The sequence below is a fragment of the Dasypus novemcinctus genome, chromosome 10, assembly GCF_030445035.2.
Source record: "Dasypus novemcinctus isolate mDasNov1 chromosome 10, mDasNov1.1.hap2, whole genome shotgun sequence".
NCBI lineage: Eukaryota > Metazoa > Chordata > Mammalia > Cingulata > Dasypodidae > Dasypus > Dasypus novemcinctus.
The window spans coordinates 105,305,072-105,310,544 of NC_080682.1; the positions used below are offsets into that span (position 1 = coordinate 105,305,072).

Consider the following 5,473-nt stretch of genomic DNA (forward strand, 5'->3'; position numbering starts at 1 on the left):
AGGACAAAGTTCCTGAAATGCAAATAAGACTTATGTATTCTAGGAGCAATGAGGATAGTTTAGTTAGAACACAGTAACCAAAGAGAAAAGTCATAAGGGATTAAGTCAGAGGAAGAGGCTGGAACATACAGGACTTTGTGGAGCAGGGTAAGGACTTTGGGTTTTATCTTGAACATGATGGGAAACCCACCAGGGAGTTTTGAACAAGAAGTGACATGATTTACGTACTTTCAAAAATCTCTCTAGATGCTGTATGAAGAACTAACAGTAGCAAGGCAAGCCTGGAAGAAGGTTATGCAGAAATCTAGTCCTGAGAGAATGGTGTCTTTGTGACTAGGATGGAAGCAGTGGAGATGGTGAGAAAAGGCAGGATTCTGGGTATATCTTGCAGGTAAAGAAGGCTGGCTGGATGCACTGTGGAGTGTGAGGCAGAGGAGCTAAGGACGACTGACTCCTGGAGTTTTAGTCTGAGCAGCTAGTGACTGTTGGTGTCAGTTACTAAGGTTGAGTAGACTGGGGGATGGTAGGTTTGGGGAAAAGGGTCAAGAGTTCTTTTTTGGACATTGCAGGGGATTGAATCATGTATCCAACAAAAGACATATGTAAGTCTTCACATTTCTGTGGCTATGACCATTTAAAAATAGGCCCTTTGAAGATCTTATTAGTTAGGGTGTGGACTTCTTTGTGACTAGGACCTGCAGTGATGAGGCCAAATTGAATGAATCCCTATGACTTGAGTCCTTACAAGGCAGAGGATACCTGGACAGTCAGAGAAGCCAGAAGTAGGAGAAGCCAGAGAGAGATCACCATGTACAGAGGGTGGCCAGAATGCTACCACCAGGCTACAGCAGACTTCAGAGAAAGTATGGTCTTACCCACGCTTTGATTTTGGACTTCTAGCATCCAAATTCGTTAGCCAATAAATTCTTGCTGTCTAAGCCAATCAGTGTTTGGTATTTGTCACAGCAGCCCTGGAAAACTAAGACAGATCTTGGTACTGAGAAGTGGAGTGCAGCTATTACAAATACATAAAAATGTGGAAGTGGTTTTGGAATTGGGGAATGACAGAGCCTGGAGGAATTTTGAGGCACCTGATAGAAAAAGGTTAGGTTGCTGTGAATAGAGCTGTAGAGGAAGTTTTAAAAAATCATTTTAGAGCATGCAGATATATTATCATGGATAGAACCTTGGTAGAAATACGGATGTCAGCAGTGCTTCTGGTGGGGCCTTAGGAGGTGGTCAATGTGTTATTGGAAACTGGAGGAAAGGCAATCCTTGTTATAAAGCAGCAGAGAACTTGGATGAATTATGTCCTAGTGTTGGACTGAAAATGGAACTTGTAAGCAATGAATTTGCATATTTAGCTGAGGAGATTTCCAAGTAAATTGTGGGAGGCAGAATGAAAGAGGAAAGGAATAAACTGAAGATTGAACTGTCAAGCACAAGGAAATCAGCAAGTGATGATTTGGTAAATTCTAGCCTATCCAGATAGTGCACCCTGAGACGAGGACCAGAAGCAGTTCTAATAGGTTTCCCCCAGAGTTTCTGGCAGGTGTGTCCCCAGAGAACAGGGCTCGTGTAAGGGTGTGGTGGAACAGCCCTTTCCTAAGGAGATCAGGTGGATGACTCATGGATGCAGTCACCCATCTCAGAGGAAGTAGAGTTGGAAATGCAGTTTTCCAGGAAGGGTATGTGGAAGATCCTTTTATGTGATGGCTTGGACCCACTTAAATGGCACAGGAAACTGAGAGTTTTTGAGAACTTTGTATGAGCAGACATGCTGCTGAAAGGGACAGAGATGGGATGAATTGAAAGAAGAATGACTTCAAGGGCAGAATTGTGGATACAGGTCCAGGCAGAACAGATTTCCTCAGGTAAGGCACTCTGTCCTCACATACCTTATCACAGTTCATACAAAAATTCTATTAGGTAGGTACTATTATTATCCCTATTTCAGTTGGGAAAAGTTAGGCAAGGAGTAGGGGTTGGGGATGGAATTATATGCCTCACAAATGACATGTTCAAGTCTTAATCCATGTTCCTTTGGGTCTAGGCCATTTGTAAATAGGACCCTTTAAGATACTGTTATTAGTTAAGGTGTGTCTTATTTGTGCATAGGATCTTCAAAGATCCTATTTAGAGGAAGCCAAATTGAATCAGCTTGGCCTTAATCCATATGACTGGCATCCTTATAAGGCAGAGGAAACTTGGACACAGAGAAGCCAGATAGAAATCACCAAGGGACAGACGGTTGCCAGGAAGCTATCCCAAGAATGTGAAAGTCTTTGGAGAAAACATGGCCTTGCCAACACCTTGATTTTGGACTTCTAGCCTCCAAAGCCATGAGTCTGTCAATTCCTGTTGCTTAATCCAATTAATGTGGGGTATTTGTCAGACCAGTCCTGGAAAACTGAGACAGCCATGTTAACTGTGAGATGCTTATTAGCTATCTAAGTGGGAATGCCAAGTTGGCAGAGTCCGGATTCACAGAAAAAAAGACTAGCGATGTGAACTTCGGAATTGCAAATGTGAATCATGAGAGTAGAATAAATAACCTAAGAAACAAAGACAGAGGAGAGGTCAGAAGAATCAGTCTTGGGCACTTCAACATTTAGAGACCAGGAGAGTATTAGCAAAGAGAATGACTAAGTAGGAGCATAATGTGGTAAGGGGAACACCAAGACAGTATGGTGTCCAGATGCCTGGTGAAGAAAATGTCTAAAAAAGGAGGGAGTAAACACAGTGTCAAATGCTGTCAAGACGTCCAAAATGATGAAGACTAAGAATAGTTTTCTCAATTTGGCAATGCGGAAGTTATTAGTGACCTTATCAAGTGCAATTTCAGTGGAGAGATGGGGACAAAAGCCCATTTGGAGAGGTTTGAGGAGGTAAAAGAGGCAAGGATGAGAAGACAAGGAGAATCCTTTGACACTCCTCCTGAGAATTGTTCCTATAAAGGGGTGCTGAGAAACGGGAGGGTAGCTGGGGAGGACCTGAAATCTAGGGAGAGTTTTGCTTTAACTAAGGTGGTTGATAATTGTTTTTGTTTCCTAGGCTGCTGTCTTAGTCAGGATTCTCTAAGGAAACATAATTGACAGGAGATACCTGTAAATAGCTTGAGATTTTATAAAATTGTCACATGCAACCATGAGGATGCACAAGTCCAAATTTTGTAGGGCAGGCTGCAAGCCAGAGACTCTGCTAAGGTCCTTGATGAGTTCCCCAGGAGATGCTGGCTGTCTCAAGTCATGATGGGAATTCTCTCCCTGAATGCTGAAATCATTTCTCTTTTTAAGGCTCCAACTGATTGGATGAGACAGCATTCGTTGTGGAAGGCAATCTCCTCAGTTGATTGTAGATGTAATCAGCCATAGATGCAATCAACTCACTGATGATTAAAGTCTATGACATGCCCTTGTATCACAATTAGCCCAGGGCTTGCTTGACCAGACAACTGGGAACCATGACCTGGTCAAGTTGACATATAAACCTGATCATCATAGTCCACCCCTTGTCAACTTGGCAGCCATACACATCGTCTTAAACCATACTTAGAGTTACTTAATTTATAATAAAAACAAGAACAGATACTTACACACAAACACATATATACATTAATATTTCTGCCTAACATACTCAACTGTCCTGCATACAATTGTAAGTGCACTAAATCCCTGTAGAATAGTGCACAAGTCCTTGGGTAATATTCACTGTTAAACGTGATATCCTTTAATACTAAGATGTGAAACTAGTACAACTTATGTCATATGATAAGGGGGAAAGACAGGGAATAAAACAAATATGTTCATTTTATGTATATGTACAAACATTCATAACAAGGTAAGGATGACATTTTTTTAAAAGTAGAAACTGATTCATTTCCTGGAACCTTATTTCCACTTCCTGTTGGAGCCTGTGAAGATCAGCTTCTGCCCCCTCGGGCTGTTCCTGCCCACTGGGGGCCTGAGCAGCGGGGGCTGCAGTTCAGGCTTCAGGTGCAGGGGGAGCACCCAGGCTGCCGCGGGGAATGCGGAGCAGGCACGGAGGGCACCTGCTCGCCTTCAGGCCAGTCTGCCACCTTGGGCTGAGGGGCAGGGACTTCAGGAGCAGGAGTGGCCCATTCACCCAGAAGCTCCTCAGCCTTTTCAGCACAGCCTGCTCTTTCTTTTCAATCTCTTCATGATCTCTGTTGAAGTGGAGATCAGACATGATCACCCATGGGTGCTCACGGGAGATGGGGCCATGCATGCACAGAACTTGCCGGGCCAGCATCCACCACCTCACACTCCCGGGTAAGCTCCTTTGCTGTTGCGTGTGGTGAAGGCATCCACATAGGGCAGAGGAGAATCTACGTCACACCGAGCAATGGTGGGCAGGTGAGCATAGGACACCTCCGTGAGAGGCTGGTGGTCAGCCTGGCATTGGTCAACACCAGAAGACGTGGCTCCTGGAAGGCTGCCTGGATCTGGCTAATGAAGGTTCCAGGAGTGAAGCACCCAGCAATAGGGTAGCTCCAGGGGTGGCAGCAACCTTCAGCACGGCCCGCTGGGCAGTATTCCTGGAAGATATGACACTGACATCAGCAGGGTTTTCAACAGCAGCAATGACATGAACCACCAGCTGAAGCTTCTCCCAGGCCGTCTTCAGATTTAAGATGCAGATGCCATCACTTTTCCTTGTGAGATACACTCTTCCATTTGGAAGTCAAGGTTGGTGCCCCCTAAGTGGATTCTGCCCCAAGGAATTTGAGGACATCCTCATCCATCATCTGTAGGACATCAAGGACTCCGAACATTGTTTAAGTTTCCCTTTGAGTTAAGGCAAAGGGGCAACAGCCATATAGATCCCTCTCTGGGTAGTGCAGAAAGGCAAGGGTGAAATATTTATGGCCATTACAGTCCTTGATTCTGTAACTGGTAATGTGGTTGAAGTTTGTATTTATCACTACCTTCTTCCACTACTCATTCCAAGTTCCCTCTACCCTCAGCAAGCACTTCAGCTGGCCCTGGTTCTTTGCCTGGTGGGGTGACCTAAGCCTTCATTCCTGAAGATTCTGGGTCTTTTTCAGTCCTGCCTGGACTGGGTCATTGCAGTTTTCCATTGACTTTAATCACAGAGCATGGCAGTACTAAGAGATGTCCTAGGGGGTCTCCTGTATTCCAGGCAAATTCTTCTTTGTCTCCATTGTGTAGTTGCAGTCTAATTTCCCCTGGATAGGTTCAATCACCCCAGGCAGTACAGTAATTCCCTTCTTTGCCTGTTGGTTCAGAGGCATGAGGAGCCCATAGTGGCCAGGTGGTAGTTTAACTTCCATTTCAATGGAATTGTATTTCCTGGTGGAAGCATTCCTTCTTTTGGAACTAAGACCTGTAGACCAGCTGAGCTAAAGTTTGCAGGGACAGGAAGCAAAAATTTTTCTAGTTATATTAGTCAACCAAAGGGATGCTGATGCAAAGTACCAGAAATCTGTTGG

The 5,473-nt window shown here is 44.5% G+C and overlaps 1 pseudogene; it reads right to left on the reverse strand.

The window, feature by feature from the left end:
• Positions 1-3,991: 3,991 nt before the first annotated feature.
• Positions 3,992-4,795, reverse strand: LOC131280253 (small ribosomal subunit protein uS2-like; annotated as a pseudogene).
• Between the last annotated feature and the right edge of the window lie 678 nt (positions 4,796-5,473).